Here is a 20,246-nt window from a genome sequence, read left to right as displayed (position 1 = left end):
GCGAGACCCCTCCTTTAGCTTTGTAGTACCAGTATTATACGATTACAGTTGGAACATGCTGACAGTTCAGTTGTGGTGGCGTTGTACTAGCTGCTAGTGCCTGCCGCTGAATGTTCGACAGCGATGGGCTGCGGTGATTGTTTATGAGGGAGGAAAAACTAGGCATGGGCGCATGGCTACAAGTCAGTGGTGTTTGATCCTCCCCATCTATCTGAAACTTTAAGTTACCAGTCCACTTCAGTAATGTGTAGTGCTGATGATATCGCAAACTTAGCTGCTCGATCGGTCGCTCTTCGTCCCGTGCTATCACCAAATTGTAGTGGTACAAAAAAAAATCTCAGTTTCGTCAAGTTTTTCGGGTAGGATGATATACCTTGCTACCTTGGTTGAGCTTACGCAAAATCGCAAGTTGAACCGCAGCTCCTTCGCTCGTGAACTATTTCACTTCAGCCCAGTCCGTCATCGCTCGCTCGGCTGTGCGTAGAAAACCTGCGTGCTTTTCACTAGGGGCAGGTAGCGAGAGAGATGGCGGCAAGGCCGGTTGGCGAGCGTGTCGATGGATCGGGTCGAGATAAGAAAGAAGTCGCGTCCCAGCTGAGCCGCCTCCGCCTAGAAGCCATCGAGCGAGACCCGTCCACCCGCGCGCAGCGAAGCGGGAGATGTACCGGAGAAGGCATCGTTTTCCCATGGCATGCTGCTGCTCGGCTCGGCCGCTGCAATGTACGTTGCAGCACTGACTTACGGGGGTTTCAAGTTAACGGACGAGTCAGAGGCGTGCAGGACGGCACGACAGAGTTGGAGAAAACTGCCCAACGCCGAGGGATCCCAATGTTTAAGCAGAACAATAGATAAGTGCCTTTAGTCTGCTGAAAATGCACCAAGATCGCATTTTCTCGACCATTCAGTGTGTGTTGGTAGGTGCATGGATATTTATCTATAATAACACCTATACTTAGTCCGTTACTAAATCCGTTGTAGTCTAGTTGGTTAGGATACTCGGCTCTCACCCGAGAGACCCGGGTTCGAGTCCCGGCAACGGAATTTCTTTTTACTTATATGCCGCTTTATTATTTTTGGGAGAGGAACTTCTACTGTTCTACGTGTTGTCTCTCCATGGATCCCAAAGCTGCTCATTCGGTTTCAGATTTCACCTTTAGACATGAACATAAAACGTTCTCCCGCTCCGTCACTTGATGAGTCTTGCTGCACGCATGCATGTCCAGCCTTTCCCCAATCATCAGACGAAATCATCCTGAGAACACCAGCATAGTTATATCCAATTAAATCCTCGTCTCCTTTTTATCCCCCTCTTCTGTGATAAACACATCTACTTGATGTTACGATGTCGAAGTGTCAAAAGAATGCTAAGTATCCGCTCCTGCCCTTGACCCCTCTGGCCGTTTCTGTCGGAAGAAACTTCTATGAGGCCCGCGTGCGAAGGACCTCGGTGAGACCCCCATCCGCGCCGTGCACACTCGATCGCACGGCGCGCGGGCGTGCGGGTCTGCGTGCGCGCGGGCACGTGTCGAGGCGCGGATGAGGTCTACGTGAAAGACCCGGTCTCACAGAATTTTCCTCCATTTCTGTCACCACCTCCTACCTCGCCCAAGCCTACCTGGTACGGTTGTTGTTGTGCCTATTCCCTGGCCCGTGAGTGCATGGTACTGCAGACGTGGAGCCTTCCAACACCCTTTTGTCTCGGCTCCTGCCAGTCCCGCCGCGGTTACACCTTCCACGCAGCAGCAAGTTAGCTTCCAGGCTAGCTTGAGGCCTTTCACGCCTCTGGGAGCTCGGCTGCTAGAGTTCTTAAGTCCCCATTCCACCCAGCCGGTCTTTATCTGTCTCGTCTAGAGATGTTAATGGGACCGATCCCCTATTTCCTGTGGCGAATTCTTGTATTATGGAACGGGAATAGGAAGATTTCGTTCTCTGTGACCTCATATGGGGACGGAGATGGGAAGACGCTTCTCACTATATCCCCGATATCACATATATATACACATTTTTCTTAGTATATAAATGTACAAATATTACATTACGTAAAGTAAATAATAAATTACTCTTATTTATTTTTTATCTAACTCACGATATTTAATCAATCTTGTATTAATTACCCTCGTATGCATCAATAAATTACTTATTTATACTACATATAAATTGTTAATATATGAAAATAATCAAATATAATTCAATTTTACATCCCCATTGGGGACCCGATCCCTGCAAAATTTTTCGCGGATGGGGATGGGAGAAATTTTCCCCCTGATAGCTAAATGGGGATGGAGAGGGGGAAGCATTCCCTAGCGGGGACTAGCTGCGTTGCCATCCCTAGTCTCGCTCTCGCCCCAGTTTATTGTTATTTTTAATTATTGTTGGGGGCAAAACGGGGTGGAGCGGAGCAAGAAAAATTTTCACTAGGTCTTGAAACGGAACGGGGTGAGACACCGATATAGAACATACGGGTGAGAGCGGATGGAGGCAAAAAACCGTCTCTGTCCCACTCTAGATCTCCATGGTTGCCCCATGGTTTGACATCGCCATGGATGTTTTTGTCCCCTACGCCACTAGGTTGCTCATCGATCCGTTTGCTCCAGGAGGGATCATAAAACTACCCCCACTGAAGGTAACACCGTAAGGCCTTGTTTGGTTGGCTTGAGAACGGTGGGGGTCGCGGCCCGACCCCTACGGATCAGTTCGACGTGGATTTTTTCTCAGTCTAACAATTTTTGTGTCTTCGTTTAAGCCTAATCAGGATTCTAACTTGGCCCACCCCGTCATTTCCCCCTCTCTCTGGCCCGGGAAAAAATCATCGAGTCCGTAGGCGTGGAAAAATTCATCGATGCGAGTCAGAGGAAGCCCTGCAGCAGCTACTGCGGCGATGCGACTCGGAGGCAGCCCTGCAGCAGCTGCTGCGGCGATGCGACTCGGAGGCGACGGCGATGCGACGGTCTCCCCTTCAGTGGCCACCTTCTCATCGGTAATCATGTCACCCTCCTCTTACTTCTCCTCTTCTCTCACGTGCTAGGGTTCAATCACGTCCTAGGTTCATAGACAAGTTCACAGACAATGAGGAGCCGCAGTTGGTGAAGGGCACGATGGTGCAAGCGGTGGCCGCCAGCGACCACCAAGGGACATAGGGACGGAGATGATGCTGCTGGGTAGCTCCACGACCCCCAGATGCCACACGCCGATCAAGAGCACGTCCCCCGCGAGGCACAACACCCCGGCAAGCCAGTCGGGCCAGCTGGTGCCGTACAATGGCGGCGGCGGGCTGGACATCTCGGAGCTGGCGGACTGTCATCTCGTCAAGCTGGACCTAGGCGTGCGGTTCAATGCCATGCTCATCAACTGGAGATCCAAGGAGGAGGATGAAGATCCTTAGGTATAAGAGGGAAGAGGCAAAGATTCAGGCTTGGATTAATCTGGAGAGTGCCAAAGTTGAAGCACAATAAAGAAAGGTCGAGGTAAATCTAAATTTTGGTGCCAATTTATTGCATAATTCTTTCTTTCTAACAAATTTTGGAGAGTGCCAAAACTGCAGTCAAATTTGTACTTTTTAACCATGCTTCAATGATAAAAGTTGCTAAAACTAGTTTGAAGATCTATACTGCTTCAATTCTAGGTTGGAAATATACTTGGCCATTTTGAGAGCCCTGTGATCTTTGCCTAGTGAGTTCACCGATATGAATCAAGTATTCAAGTGTTTAGTGAAATCCTACATCTATATATCTGAACCTTGCCTGCCTGGCCATGATGGCATATTGAGTTTGAAACATATTGAACAAACTAAGCAAAATTAGTAAAATTAAAATACTACATCTACATATCTACTTTGATACTACATCCCGTTCAAACTTTGCATTGTGAACTTATAGTGGTCATTGTATCGGTACATATTGGGACCATTTTTAAAAAACCATGTGTTTGAATTTAGGCTTACTAACAAATAACTCAAAATTTTCCATGCACCGAGAAATGTCAGAATTGTAAATTACTAAAGGTTGGGATCATCAAATCAGAGCTGTCATTTCCTTGTTTCTTCACCTCGACAGCCACCAACAGAGTTTGATCCTTTGCAAGCACTTGTCCGCCACCTTCATGTCGCTTGGCTAATACGAGTTGTCTAGAATGGTGGGAACTGGGAAGCATGATTGTTCATTGCTTTCTATGTTACCCCTCTCCTTTTCATAACTACCACAGTTCATCAGAATTCTTTCACTTGTCTTGTAATTCCTGACTTAGGTTACCATTCTCAAAGCCATGTGAAGAACTTTGATCCCAGAGCGCCAAGTGATATGATATCCTCTTAACCCATAATATATGATAAGCCATTTGCTTGAGGTGATAGTATGATGATTTGCGGTGCTAATATACTACTATTACTAATGCATATTCACTACATGCCAGTACAGACATCAAGTTCAAAGTTTGAAACTTTTCCCTTCATGGTGCATTGCCCTAAGTAGACTACATACATGATGTACATCACAAGATCAGTTGTAAATCTGAATAATTTTTCGAGTCACAGTTCATCACACTTTTTTTGCAATGTGCTCATTAGGTGAAGATTTAGAAGATGCGGTCGAACCTAGAGGAGAAGCTGATGAGGCGGATGAGCACCATGCACCAGTTGTGGCATGCCACAGAGAACGTCCGGTGGCTCAAGGCACGGGCCACCACCGTCATCTGCCGGGGAGCGACACGTCCTCCTACGGCTGCTTTCCCTGCAGTAGCAACATCGTTAGTGACAACTTCCTTAACTATCACTAGAGTACTAGTGCTAGATTTATTCAGGAAAGATCAAGGTGGTTGATTTGGCGCGAAACTGGCATGATTTGCGAAGAACATAATAGGTTCTTGATGTGTCAAAAAGTTTGGATTTTTAACGTGATATACTAGGTTGTTGAATGTTGACCCACAATTCAGACATAAAAAATGATCTTATCTTTCGGCAACGTTGCATCGAGTTCTTTCAGTATTATTTGATGTCACACCAACAACTTCCTAACTAATAACAATAATTAGAACCGTGCGAACAACTTAACCCGCAAGAATTTGTGAAGAAATCATGTTTTGCTAGAGAACTAAAAATAAAGAAAAAATCCCTGATAGATTGAGGCACCGAAATTTCTTAGCTTTTTTTTTTTTTCTGTGAGAGACATTTGCTCAAGATCAGTGTAGTAGATGCTAATGGTACCTTAATGAGTTCACAAGTAACAACGAATAAAATCCATATTACAGCCAAATATAACACAATTACTCATCTCACTGCCAACAAACAAGAACTAAGAAATGACACACTAAAATCCCAATCAAAACGGAACATATTCTTCAACAAAGGGATTAAGGGGAGCAAAAAATTCATTCCTCACAGAGTTTAGATGATATGAAAGAGATCCCCTCAATCTCTCCCTAAATAAATTCTCATTAAAAAAATTTAAATCCAAAAAACCACAACAAGCCCTAACAGGATCTCGTCGGAGTGCCTGGTTGGCAGCCAATTGTCGCGGTTGTACTGTCACCCCATCAAGTCTGCTAGGATCCTGGATGGCTGGATCCCATCCAGGGTTACAAATATTGTCGGTAACCGTTCGTTTATCGTAGTTACCGGACGATTCGGTCCACACTGCTTTTATAAATCGAGTGGTTACCGACCAAACTTAAATTTTTAAATTAAAAAATTTGACAAAATTCAACCGATTTCTACTGAATTTCACCGAATTACTGTGCAATTACCACGGTAACCGCGATTACCGCCGCCGAGCGGTTTTCGAAGGTAAAATGCATTTGTAAACATTGATCCCATCCTGGAGTGTGAGGAGTGTTCGTTTAAGTCTCAATATTGTAGTAGTTTGTTTAGGTCGTTGCATGGTCGTTATTTATTTCTTATCTAAGTGCACATATATTATAATGAAAATATAAATATTAAATATGATAACATGAAGCATAAACTTAAGATATGGAGATATGGATGCGTCATATGAGCACCGTCAAATAAATACGTCGGAAACGATGTTGTAGTTTGATTTCAGATATGATCTAAAAAGGAAGAAATTATCTACTAATTTTTCTCATAAATTTTTCATTTATTTTCATCGTTAATAAATTATGTCTTATATCTGTAGCCGGTAATGAGCTGGGGATGCTAGAGGATGAGGGTAGATGATAAAAATAGATAAATTATTCGAATTTTAGGAGTTTTTTATGAGATGTGAGGAGAATAGAGAAAAAAGTAACGTGAAAACCAACTTTTGCTTTATATAATAAAGAAGTAAAAATGTTTTTCTAGTATCATGCCGATGATGACTCCCATCTAGGTGTTGTACCGGTAGTGCAAGTGTTGGCTCCTATGAAACATGTGCATTGCATGTTTTCTCGAGAGAAAAAAGAAGTTAGCTAGTACTTCATACAGTTCGGGAGAAACCTGGAGCTGATGTTTATTTACTAAGCACAGCACAGCCACCCGCTTTTTTATAGATCTCACAGCACAGCAGGCCTCCTCACAATTCATATATATTGTTTATTTGCTAAGCACAGTACAGCCACCTTTTTTAAGATCTCACAGCACAACCTCGTCACAATTCATAAGGGGCGGCCACCCCCTACCTCGGTGCGCATGCACCTTGGATACTCTCCTACTTGTATAACTTTGCATAAAAAATGGTTATGAATATTTGATCAAATATATATATATATCTCATGTTAGCACTTAGCACTTATAAATGAGCCTTTTGATTTAGTTCTTGGCTCCGTCAGTTGCAACCTGCAGCCACGGCTCCGTAGGCTCCCCATCCATGCTCACCGCGTCCTTGAGATCGCTGAACCTGGCTCTCTTCACGGTGGTGCTGTCCGCCTCGTCCTCCGCTGCGGCGTTCGACGTCGCCACGTCGTGCCCGCTCGTGGTAGAAGTCCGGTTCCGGTGGCTGGCGTTGTTTGGTATAACCAGTGACTGGACGTGTTCCGGCGCCGATGCGTCGAAATGGAACGAGCTGCTGCCGGCCCCTGTTCGCATCGCGGCAGCCGTCAGTGGTAATGGGTTTGCCGCGATGGTAAGTAAGGTCAAGCGCCGGCTCTGACGCGTCTACCATTGGTCGGAGGATGAGCTGTGGTGCCTAACTACGCCGACGAGGTCTTGGGTTAGGGGTGGGACTGTGAGGTTGGCAACCGGGGTTGGTGGGGTCCGCCGTGCTCGAGGTGAGGCAGTGACACCGCTTGTGGTGACCGAGCGCCTGCCCGGAGGTGAACAGGCGGTGGCAGAGACAGAACACTCGTGTATCTGGGCGTTTTTCTTGCACGGTGCTGTGAGGGTGATGTTAGATAAACAAATGTAATTCAGAGTTTGTGTTTGCATGACGTGCAAGGTTGATCAGCTATTAGTTAGATCTGTTGTACTCTAGATAGAGTTAGTTGTGATCACCGCAAGACATGCAAACCAATTGTAATCCATGCGAGGGGAGTTTCCTCGCCTATATTAACACGTACACGCCCGCCAGGAGGAGGCACGGCGTTTCCATCCAAACTTCCGCACCTCTGATCATTTCACATGGTTATCAGAGCCAATTCCACAAACTGAAATCCATCTACCACCACCATGGCTTCCTCCTCCGCCATTGTCAATCCTCTGGTGGGAGTCGCCATCACCGAAAAACTCAGCAAATCCAACCACGCAATGTGGAAGGCGCAGATACTCGCTGCCGTCCGAGGATCGCGCTTGGAGGGACACCTTACCGGGGCAACACCAATTCCTGCTGAAGAGATTAATGGCAAGGATGCCGCCGGCAAGGAAATTCTCATCCCCAACCCAGCATACGATGAATGGTATGCCAAGGATCAACAGGTCCTGAGTTTCGTCCTCGGCTCCCTAGGACGAGATGTTCTCTCCCAAGTCGCTGCTCAAGAAACGGCGGCGAATCTCTGGTCTGCGATCGGGGCAATGTACTCGTCGCAGAATAGAGCTCGGGCTGTGAACACACGGCTTGCATTGGCCACGGCGCAGAAGGGAAACCAGACCATCACGGAGTACGTCGGCAAGATGCGTACCCTTGGAGAAGAGATGGCGGCTGCCAGCAGGCCAATTGAAGATGAAGAGCTCTTGACATACATCCTCACCGGGCTTGACTTAGATTTCAATCCCATAGTCTCTGCCCTTCTTGCAAGCAAGGAATCTGTGTCGGTAAGAGATGCTTATACTCAACTTCTTGCTTTTGAGACTCGCATGGAGATTTTAGGCAATGGTCACTCTGCATCTTCGGTCAATATGGCCAACCGAGGTGGTCGTGGAGGAGGCTTTGGCCGTGGCCGCAGTACCAACCGTGGCCGGGGCTCTGGTGGACGCGGACAAATCAACACCAACAGCGTCAACACCAATCAACGACAAGGCAACAGCGCAGGTACTGGCCGCGGTAATTCCAACCGTGGTGGCTCCAACAGTAGCAACTCCAGACCACAGTGTCAAGTTTGCTTCAAAACCGGCCACACTGCAGATCGGTGTTGGCACCGGTTTGATGAAAGCTACGTTCCAGAAGAGAGACATGTGGCGGCTGCAATGAACTCCTACACCATCGACAACAGTTGGTACACCGATACAGGTGCTACTGACCACATCACAGGAGAGCTTGAGAAGCTGGCTATCCGTGACAGATATGGTGCTGATCAGATCCACACCGCTAGTGGTGCAGGTATGAACATTAAACATATTGGTCAATCTACAATTCTTACCCCAGATCGTAATCTACATCTTCATGACATCTTACATGTTCCTTCTACCAAAAAGAACCTTATTTCTGTTCATCGCCTTGCATCCGACAATAATGTCTTCTTTGAATTTCACCCCAATTTCTTTCTTATAAAGGATCGGGACACGAGGAGCACTCTTCTTAAGGGACCCTGTCGAAAGGGGCTGTATCCCCTTCCTCCTGCACCTACGCCCAAGCAAGTCTTTGGAATCAATAAAGTGCCACTTGATAGATGGCATAGTCGCTTAGGACATCCTGCATTTCCTATTGTTGAAAGGATTCTTAAAACATATAAATTTCCATATTCTTTTGATTCAAGCAAAGGTTCTGTGTGTGATGCTTGTCAACAAGCAAAAAGTCATCAGCTCCCGTATCCTACATCTACGAGTACTTCCACCTATCCTCTTGAGCTCATATTCTCTGATGTTTGGGGTGCTGCGCCAGATTCTGTGGGCAAGTACAAATACTATGTGAGTTTTATTGACGATTATAGCAAATTTACCTGGATTTATCTTTTAAGATTCAAATCTGAGGTGTTTGACAAATTTAAAGATTTCCAAAATCTTGTTGAAAGGCTTTTTGGTCGAAAAATTATTGCTGTTCAAACCGACTGGGGAGGCGAATATGAGAGACTGAACTCCTTTTTTACAAAAATTGGGGTCTCTCACCTAGTTTCCTGTCCTCATGCTCACCAACAAAATGGCACCGCTGAGCGAAAACACCGACACATTGTGGAAGTAGGGTTGTCTCTTTTAGCTCATGCACATATGCCTCTCAAATTTTGGGATGAAGCCTTCCTTGCGGCTACATTCCTCATCAATCGAACACCCAGCAAAGTCATCAATTTTGAGACCCCTCTCGAGCGCCTGTTCCATACCCAACCCGACTACTCAGCATTGCGTGTCTTTGGATGTGCTTGTTGGCCGAATTTGCGCCCATATAACAAGCATAAACTTGCCTTTCGGTCTAAGGAATGTGCCTTCCTTGGCTACAGCAATCTCCACAAGGGTTTTAAGTGTCTGGATATCACGTCAGGACGTATTTATATTTCTCGCGATGTAATATTCGATGAGAATATTTTTCCTTTTGCTAAACTACATGCCAATGCAGGCGCTCGAATTCGCTCTGAAATTCTTCTTCTTCTTCCTCCTTCCTTGCTTAATCCATCAATAGGGGGAGAATTCGTAGTTGATCATATGTTTAATGGTGAAAACTCTAATAATTTTTGTGGAGAAACAGATGATACACAGGGCACAACATCCGGAGATGGCACAGGCACGAGTCCGTCCTTTTTCCCGCGCCAAGCAGCTCCGGGATCGGCAGGCACCTCTTCCGGCGACACATGGGCCAATCCGGGCTCGTCTCCACGTGCGGACGCCACGCGGAGTCCGGCGCCAGGGGGGACCGTGCTACTCCGATAGAATCCCACTCGGGATCTGTCCGATCTGCCCAGCCTGATTCTGGAGTCTCTGCGTCGCCTTCTGGAGTCTCTGCGTCGCCGCTTGAAGCCGGATCTTCTACGCCGGAGGCTTCGGATCCTATATCGGACGCAGCTCCAGAACCGGTACAAGCTTCACAAGGACGGCCACGAACCAGACTCCAGGATGGAATCACGAAACCTAAGGTATTTACTGATGGTCGTATTCGCTATGGTCTTGCTGCTATTAGTGATGAACCACACAGTGTAGAAGAAGCTCTAATTAGCAAACATTGGAAAGAAGCTATGGATATAGAGTACAATGCATTAATGAAGAATAAAACTTGGCACTTGGTTCCACCTAAGAAAGGCAGCAACGTCATAGATTGCAAATGGGTATATAAAACGAAACTTAAAGCTGATGGGAGTCTAGACAGATATAAGGCTCGGTTGGTAGCTAAAGGCTTCAAACAAAGATATGGCATAGATTACGAAGATACGTTTAGTCCAGTTGTGAAAATGACTACAATTCGGACTATTTTATCTATTGCTGTTTCAAAAGGTTGGAGTTTGAGGCAACTAGATGTAGAAAATGCTTTTCTCCATGGGATACTAGAAGAAGAAGTATACATGAAACAGCCTCCTGGTTATGTAGACATCACAATGCCCAACTTTGTATGCAAATTGGACAAGGCTCTTTATGGCTTGAAGCAAGCACCACGAGCATGGTATGCTAGACTCAGTTCTAAATTGATTAAACTTGGCTTTAGTGCATCAAAGGCAGATACTTCTTTGTTTTATTTTAACAAAGGAGGAGTAACAGTATTTGTGTTGATCTATGTTGATGATATTATAGTAGTCAGTTCAACTACAGAAGCCACTACAAGTCTGCTACATGATCTGAGACAGGACTTTGCATTGAAAGATCTAGGAGAATTGCGTTATTTCCTTGGAATTGAAGTGAGCAAGGTACGTGATGGTATAGTTTTAACACAGGATAAGTATGCATCTGATTTACTTAAAAGAGTAAATATGTCAGAATGTAAACCTGTTAGCACACCACTTTCTACTAGTGAGAAGTTATCTGCGTTTGAAGGATCTCCTTTGGGTACTAAAGATGCTACAAACTACAGAAGTATAGTTGGTGCTCTGCAATATCTAACTCTCACCAGACCTGATATAGCATTCCCTGTTAACAAAGTATGTCAATTTCTACATGCACCTACTGAGGTTCACTGGACAGCAGTAAAAAGAATATTAAGGTATTTGAGACAGAATACGAGGGTAGGTCTCAAGATTAGTCGGTCTAATTCAATGATGATCAGTGGTTTTACAGATGCAGATTGGGCAGGTTCTCTAGATGACAGAAGGTCTACTGGAGGGTTTGCTATTTTTCTTGGAACAAATTTAATATCCTGGAGTGCACGCAAACAAGCCACAGTCTCCAGATCAAGCACCGAAGCAGAATATAAAGCCATTGCAAATGCAACAGCAGAGATAATGTGGATTCAGACATTATTAAAAGAAGTTGGTATTTATACTCCACCGGCTGCCAAATTGTGGTGTGATAATCTAGGAGCTAAATACCTCTCGTCTAATCCAGTGTTTCATGCTAGAACTAAACATATTGAGGTTGATTATCACTTTGTTAGGGAAAGAGTTTCTAGAAATCTTTTGCAGATAGACTTTGTTCCCTCCGGTGATCAGGTGGCAGATGGATTCACCAAAGCAATGACTGTTCGACAGCTGGAGAACTTCAAGCACAATCTCAACCTCTCACGTGGTTGTGATTGAGGAGGAGTGTTAGATAAACAAATGTAATTCAGAGTTTGTGTTTGCATGACGTGCAAGGTTGATCAGCTATTAGTTAGATCTGTTGTACTCTAGATAGAGTTAGTTGTGATCACCGCAAGACATGCAAACCAATTGTAATCCATGCGAGGGGAGTTTCCTCGCCTATATTAACACGTACACGCCCGCCAGGAGGAGGCACGGCGTTTCCATCCAAACTTCCGCACCTCTGATCATTTCACAGGTGAGTGCGGCAACCGGCTGTTCGTGTACGATGGGTGAGAGGGCCAGTGACAGTGCTGTCGCTGCCTCCCTCGTTCTAGCGTTGGTGTCACCGTCAGCGGTTATGCAAAAACTTGTCCTAACATCCGCATCTGCACTCGCGTTGAGTTTGTCAATGGCGACAGCCTTGCTATTGCCGTTGTTCAGATCTGCGGCCGCTGCGTGGCTGGCTGGCTCACTAACATTGCTCTTAACTTTGGCCGCGAAGCACCCCTTTACTTTCTTGTGGCTGGCGCTGTGCCTGCCAAGAGCTTGGTGCGAAGTGAACACCTTCTTGCAGGCCTTGCACTCGAACACACCTAGTGGTGCGGCCGAAACATACTGCGTCGCTCACACTGCCAAGGGAAGCGCCGGCGCCAAAAACGAGATCGGTTGCAGTGGTGGCCCTATGTCCCCTTCCTTACTCCACGACTCGCGCGGCACCTGCTGCACGGTCCCGGCGACGGTTGCCTGCTCAGTGTTGGACGACGACAGCATGACGAGGCAATTGGCGAGGTCCTACTCCTCTCCCGACGTACACCGCCGCGATGGTCATCAACTTGACGCGGCACGAGCGCTTCCCTTTTCACCACCCGGCGGCCACTGCCGGATCCTCCTCGCCGTCGGCGTCGGACGGAGGCGACGACGAACGCAACGAGCTATCCGTCTCCTCATCCTCCTCGTCATCCGAGTTGCACTTGCCGTGCTCAAGAAAAAGCTCCCACGACGTGAACTCCTCCCCGCAGTTCTTGCACACCTGACAGCGTCTGATCAGGCGGGTCGGATTTGCCCGGAGCGTGTACGAGTGCGTTGCCGACGTGCCCGGCGTGTCCCACTGATCATCTGACGCGCGGCACCGTGCGTGTTAGCAAGCAGTTTCACACGTCCTGCGGCTCTCCTTGAATGTAGCTAGATTAGTTAGCTCCATGACCGTGATGTACTTGTACAATAGGCGTAAGCCTCTGATGAATACGATTGAGTTGTCCTCATTCTTCTCACTTCCGCTTACATGGTATCAGCAGTTCCACGATCCACTTCTTCCGCTGCCCACATCTCTGCTCTCTTCCTGTCGCCATGAGCTCCTCGTCCGGCTCCTCGTCCGGCTCCGATGACAACTCCGACGCCGAGTCGTTCCTTCCCCACACGCTTCGCGTTCAGACCGAGCCCGCTGCTCCGTCCGTCGTCCACGGCATCAACATCCTCAACCGAGTGCCCATCATCCTCGACTTCAATGATGCCAATTACGTCGCCTGGGCTCGTTCCTTCTCCGCCATCTTCGGCCAGTACGGGCTCCGTGATCATGTCGACGGCTCTACGGCCAAGGGCGACAACGACTGGGTGCAGAACGACTGCGCCATTGTCTCCTGGTTCTACAACCGCATCTCCACCGAGCTTCTCTCCATGGTCTCCGAGGACACCGACACCGCCTACTCCATCTGGCGCGGCGTCCGCAACCTCTTCCGCGACAACAAGGACACCCGCGCCGTCTACCTCGGCGCCGAGTTCCGCAACTTCTACCAAGGCGACCTCACCGTCCTCGACTACTGCTCACGCATGAAGGTCATGGCGGATCGCCTTGCCGGCCTCGGCGCACCGGTGCCTGACAAAGACCTCATCCACAACATCGTCCGCGGCCTCAACCCCCGTCTCCATCATGCGATCCCGCACATCACCCTTCGCCGTCGCCTACCGTCGTTTCTCAAGACTCGATCCATGCTGCAGCTCGAGGAGCAGCGCATCGCCGAATATGAGAAGATGCAGGCTGCGGCGGCCATGATCGCCCAGGCCAAGTACAAGGACGCCGGGTCCTCCTCGTCTCCTGCACCAGCTGCGACGCCGTCGGCTGCACATCTTCAGGCTGCCGCCGCCCTCATCGCCCATGCTGCACCCGGCGCGCCCGCACCGCCAGGAAACACCGACAAACAGCCGGCCGCGCAGCCGGCTGCACATCCCCGCCCATCCGCGCCATTCTCCTCCAACAACAAAAAGAAGAAGAAGAAAGGCGCCCCACCGCACGGCTTCTGCCCGACGATGAATCCATGGACCGGCATGGTTTAGGCGTGGCCATTCCAAGGGCCACAACGCGATCCGCCGCCCGGCATTCTGGGCGCACGACCTGCGGCCCCAGCACCCCAGGCTCACGTCGCTGGCGCTACCTCCCAGCTGGATCCACAGCTGCTCGCCACGCTGAACCAGCTCTCCCTGCAGCAGCCGCAGTCCACCGGCGACTGGTTCTTCGACACCGGCGCCTCCTCGCACATGTCACGAGGCTCTGGTAACATCACTTCCCTCTCTCCCAACTCTTCCTCAACACGAATCGTTGTCGGTAATGGCACCTCTCTCCCAATTACCCACACTGGTTCTTCCTCTCTACCCACTACCTCCAATCCTCTCTTCCTGAACAATGTTCTTGTCTCTCCCTCACTCATCAAGAACCTTATTTCAGTTCGTGCTCTTACACGTGACAATCCTATCACAGTTGAATTTGACGATTGTGGTTTCTCTATTAAGGATCGGCACACCCAGGCGGTGATTCTCCGCAGTAACAGCGAGGGCGATCTCTATCCACTGCACCCGGTGACCCCTGCATCCAACCACTGCCTCGCCGCCGTCTCTGCAGACTTGTGGCACCAGCGACTTGGCCACCCCGGGAACGAATCCTTCCGTCGTCTTCTTCAGTCTTTTGATTTCAATTGTAATACGGAGCCCTCACATACTTGTCATGCTTGCCGTACAGGCAAACATGTCCGTCTTCCATTTCATTCATCTACTCATAAAACTACAGTTCCTTTTGAATTGATTCACTGTGATGTTTGGACCTCGCCTGTCTTAAGCTTTACTGGATTTCAGTACTATCTTGTTCTGCTAGATGATTTCACACACTTCGTCTGGACTTTCCCCCTGCGCCACAAATCTGACGTTGCCCAACATATCATGTCTTTTCATGCTTATGCTCGTACGCAGTTCAATAGCTCCATTCGTGCTTTCCAAACAGACAATGGACGCGAGTTTGACAACTCTGTCCTTCGTCGATTCTACTCCACGCACGGCGTTCTGCTCAGGCTCTCCTGCCCCTACACTTCTCAGCAGAACGGCAAAGCTGAACGGATCCTGCGCACTTTAAATGAGGGCGTTCGTGCATTGCTTCTTCACGCTGCTCTTCCTCCCGTCTTCTGGGTCGAAGCTCTCCACACCTCGACCTATCTTCTGAATCGCAAACCCTGCAAACCCCGATCACTGTCCACGCCATTTTCCCTACTCTACCACACTGATCCCGACTACATGTCACTGGCGCCTCGTCGCCGAGCGAGTCGTCGTCAGCGCCAAAGCCGTCGTCGCTGGCGCCGTGGGCTCTCATGTGCCCGCCGAGAGCGCTGACTCACGTGAACCCCTTGTTACACACTCGACAGAAATGCTTGTACTCCAGCGACTGCGCCGGCGGCCGAGGCGGTGACGGCATCTGGTCATGATACTCAAAGAGAAATGCAGCGGATGTCAGCGAACGATTAATCACACGGCGGCACCGTGTGGTGAGGAAGAAGTCAAATCAAGGTGCTGTGCAAAAATGTGCATGCACGTACCAGAGATGAGGATTCACACATGGCCGCGACCCGGCGACGGATTCGATGGTCGCGATAGTGCCTCGCGAGCTGTTGGCGCCTCCAGCCTCTCGCGCGGCAAACTTTTTCAACAGCTTATTCGGAGTGTTTGCTGGCAATATATATAGCTCTTGGCATGCGTTGTGATGCCTTTGCTGGTTAAGGTAGTGACAAGTGGCGAGGCATTAGCTCCACAAGTTGCTGCGGACATACCTGTGTCAGCAGCCTCAGAAATCCTGGAGTATTCAGTAAAAAACTGTCTTGCGCGGTTATCGGCGGAACAAAATATTTCCAAAACCACTGGTCCTTGATATGGTCAAAGTTCGACACGTCTTATTAGCGGTTAACCACGAGTTTTTACAGTAGCGCACGTTTTTACCACCTGCCTTTTTTACTATCATTTTCCCATTCGCAAGGTTGTTGAGATCGCGATGCGTACAATCCTACTATCCCAATTCCTACAGAGCCGTAATTTTTTTACGGCAAATTGGCAGGTGCTCTGCCTTCTCATTTAATCAGGGAAGAGAATTGCGTAGTTCAAGAACGTGAAAAGGACGGAAAACAATTACACACGAGAATTTTGGAGGGGGAAGGCTACATTAGTTGCAGGAGCTGCAACTCGAAAAATTATTCCTCTATAGCGTTATCTCCCAATGCTAATTGCAACATTTCGATGTCCTGTTAGATGAGGCCAAACAACTGTTCCGAAGATATAAGTGACGAATATTTAGAAAGCAAAAGCGGAACCCAAATGCAATAACTTTTCTTGGATCCTATTACAAAACAAGATTCTAACGGGGGACAATTTGGTAAAGCGTGGGTGGGGGGATTCTTTAGTTTGCCGACTGTGTGACCAAGAGGACGAAACGGCTAATCATCTTTGCAAAGACTATTCTTTTTCGAAAGGAACTTGACAGTTGATCTGTTCTTGGTTCGACTTAAAACAGACCCCCAGTTGGACTCCTCTCAGACCTTGCGTGCTTGGTGGAAATAAGCCAACAGACAGGTTCCTCATGATAAAAAATAAGAATTCAACGGAATCATCATTTATTTTTGGTGGAACATTTGGAAGGAGCGCAATCGAAGGATCTTCCATAATCAATCGTTGACTGCACAATGGTTGCCTGCTTACTAAAAGAATCGATTCTAACCAGAAGGCTGGCGTGGAGAGAGCAAGTTGTAGATGAAAATGTTTGAGTAATACCGCTGTAATACAGGCGTCCTTTCTAGTTTGTTGTTCTCGTTTTTCTTTTTGTGTCTGCTGTTCTCTGTGGTTTAAGTCTCTTCTTGTGCTTTTTCTATTCTTCCCGTTGTGAAAGAGGCTTCCTATTATCGTAAGCTGATGCGCTAGTTCTGTAGTTTATCTGTATGAGATTTTTTATTTTTTCCTTTTCTTCTAATCTATGAAAAAATTAACAGAGCTCCTGCTGTCCCTTCGAAAAAAATAACTGTTCCGAAGCTATCTGCTTGTGATAAAAAAGGAGCCTGCTATTTTTCAATCGAATGAAAAATCGTTCCTTCCGATGCGCGTGCTCTCTCTCTCACGTTTTCTCTCTCGCGCGTGCTCGCCCCTGACTACCTCGCCTGCTCGCGTCCTCAGCACTGTCCCCACCGTCGGGTCCGCCTCTGCCGTCCCTGCTGCACTAACCCATCGGCTAAGACGTCCCTGCCCCGATCTAGCCCACTGGTTTTCTTCCCACCACCTACGGCCAGCGTCTCCCGCCACCTCGCCACCCCACCGTCTCTCCCACCTCCATCGCCTGGCCGGCTTGCCTCCTTCAAACCCATTTCTATGTCTGCCGGTCATGAATTCTTGCCGGTAACCCCTCCTCTCCTAACCCGACAACCCTAACTCCGGTGGGAACACATCGACTAAAACCTACCATGATTTCAATCGACTAAGCTATAGTACATACGGAAAAAAAACCCGGCTATTCCTTTCCTTCCTGAGGTTCCAGGCCGTATAGATTGCCAGCCTTGTTGTTTCCAATTTCTGGTCTGGCCTCGCTGCCTGCATTATTGTGCTCCACCGAATCTTCATCTCTAGCACTTGCTGCTGGACGTGTAATTGTGTAAATGCTGCATATTATACCAGTTAGCCACTCTTCGTCATACGTCTGTAGAGTACGCACGATTTACTGTCAAATGCGTCGCCGTTTCATCTTCATTTGCGCACAGCTTGCAGGTCGTCGCGCTACCTTCCCAGCCTTTTTCAATTGCCTGTCTGTTGTAAGGATTTTGTGCTGCAAGGCCAGCCACATGTGCAGTTTGCATTTCTTCTCTGTTTTGGTTTCCCACACTGATCGCCATGTAAAATTAAAGAATAGAGAAAGGAACTGTTCCCGCGCACCATTGTGGCAGGGCTCGGGTGCTTCTTATATTGCCATGTACTCAACAGTACGACCGACAATGGCGCCTGATGACTCAGTTGTGCAGAGATGCACATTACAACGTGAGCCACAGAGTGGCTGCAATCTAGGAGCCTAAAGACTAGTTAAAATAACAAACAAACAAATAAAGTCAGCTATATAGTCTAACACTCCAGTCTAAAGTTGCAAAGGATCCAAGGGATTGTGTTTTGTATGCGCTCTTAGACGAATAACATTCATTGGCCGCGAGCTTCCGCGAGATTCGGTCTGGCTGATCAGTTAGATTGATGTCCTGTAAGCGAGACCACAGGTTCACGAACTGAATCAATTCTTCCCTTGTGGACATATCGTTGAATACCTCGCATCCATTGTCTGTTTCTGAGCGAATGGGCGACCGACTTGTTCTTTCTCCATGCTAGTTTGAAACATGCCGGAGAGATGTCCTTTGGCGATTCCCCCTGTAGCCACCAATCATGCCAAAAGCTTCGTTTCCAATCGTGATTTCAGTGCAAGCCCGGAAGAGTTCTTTGTCGGTTTCAGATGGCGTGGGCAATCCGATCCATTGCTTCTCACGATTTCTCTCTTCGTACAAAAGCCATCGAATTCTCAGTGCCCTGCTGAACCTGTCTAAATCCAGGATTCCTGGTCCTCCAAGCTTCTTCGGTCGGTATACTCTTGTCCAATTGACGAGACAATTTCCTACATTTGCTTCCTCACATCCTTCCCGCAGAAAGCTCCGTCTGATGCTGTCCATCTTTTTCTTCGCCCACTTGGGTAGTTGGAAGGGGGTCAAGAAGTATAACACGAGCGGTATAACACGAACCATTTTGTGAATGGTAATTCTGTAGAATTATGATGCTGAGTGTAGTAATAAGTTGAATTGCATAGGACCGCACAATATCAGTAGGATCATATCCAGAATCATAATACTAAAACAAACTTTGTTGACATTTAACATTGGTCAGGATCACGATACGTATCCTACTTTTGCTATCTCACGGTGCCGATATGACACGGGTTGGCCCGTGGACCTTAATTCCATAGAATCATGATTGTGAGTGCAGTATCGAATTGGATTGCACTAGGATTATGATCCTGACACGGACTTTGTCAACAATAACTTTAATAGAAGTTCTTATGATATATATCAAAAGTAACATTATAAAATTATTTATATGTAATATATATGCATTATTCAAAATATTCTTCGATCATGACTATGTGATCCAATTCTGTCAAAGGTAAAACGATCCTACCTTGATTGCGATCCGAGTCCTGACAACCTTGTACTTTTGGGCTTCCATCCTTGAAAATAAAAAATTCTACCCTTTGACTCTTTTCTTTTTGCCAGAGACCCTTTGACTCGAATCAAGAAAATATTGATCCGAAAGTCTTCAACTTTGTACTCGGACCATAAACTTACTTTCAACTCTAACCAAACAAACGCAACCCTAATCCATTGCAAAACCAAAATTTAACTCTGACCAAAGTGAAAAGATGTTAGAAATGAGGCCCATACTGGTTATGTGGCAGGCTCCAGAGTAAGCGTTGAGGGCCCCGTTCGCCATGAAAAAAGTAGGGAAAAGTCCATTTGATCTCCTACAACTATAAGCTCAGTCCAATTTACCTCCTTGAACCGCAAAACCAGTTAGGAAGACCCTCAATTATTAAAACTTGTTGTTTTTCCTCCCTGCGTGGTTTCGACACCGGTTTTGTCTGAGCTGGCAACATTGTGGCACAAACGTGGCAGTGGTCTTTGCCATGTAGATTTATTTTCAATAAGAGGTGGCAACCCAGTCAACAAATTGGAAAGAGAATGAGAGTTGGCCCACACATCAACCTCTATCCTCTTCTTCCTCAATTCTTTCTTCACTCTTTCTCTCTACTGGCCAGATCAATAACTGAGGATATCCTTGACGTGATGGCGTAGAAAGTGGCGTGGTAGGAGCCTCTTTTTCCTGCTAATCCATGATGATGTTCTGACTACTCCTCCAGCAATCACCAGCCTAGTCCTCGTCTCCTGCTGCAAACACGTGCACTTGCGCAAGGAGGTCAGGACAACTGGATGTGCTCC

General features: G+C 47.5%; 2 non-coding genes and 1 pseudogene across 2 annotated transcripts; 2 read left to right on the top strand and 1 right to left on the bottom strand.

The window, feature by feature from the left end:
- Nucleotides 1–968: 968 nt before the first annotated feature.
- Nucleotides 969–1,041, top strand: TRNAE-CUC (transfer RNA glutamic acid (anticodon CUC)). The gene has a single exon. It is a non-coding gene; the product is annotated as a tRNA-Glu (tRNA).
- A 5,695-nt stretch (nucleotides 1,042–6,736) lies between these two features.
- On the bottom strand, nucleotides 6,737–13,280 carry LOC133925575 (uncharacterized; annotated as a pseudogene).
- Nucleotides 8,072–8,210, top strand: LOC133925677 (small nucleolar RNA Z247). Its single transcript, XR_009910951.1, has one exon. It is a non-coding gene; the product is annotated as a small nucleolar RNA Z247 (small nucleolar RNA).
- Nucleotides 13,281–20,246: the final 6,966 nt, after the last annotated feature.

This window comes from Phragmites australis, chromosome 7, assembly GCF_958298935.1.
Source record: "Phragmites australis chromosome 7, lpPhrAust1.1, whole genome shotgun sequence".
NCBI classification, from domain to species: Eukaryota; Viridiplantae; Streptophyta; class Magnoliopsida; order Poales; family Poaceae; genus Phragmites; species Phragmites australis.
Note: the sequence above shows the minus strand (reverse complement) of the source record. Positions and strands in the feature narration are given on the sequence as shown.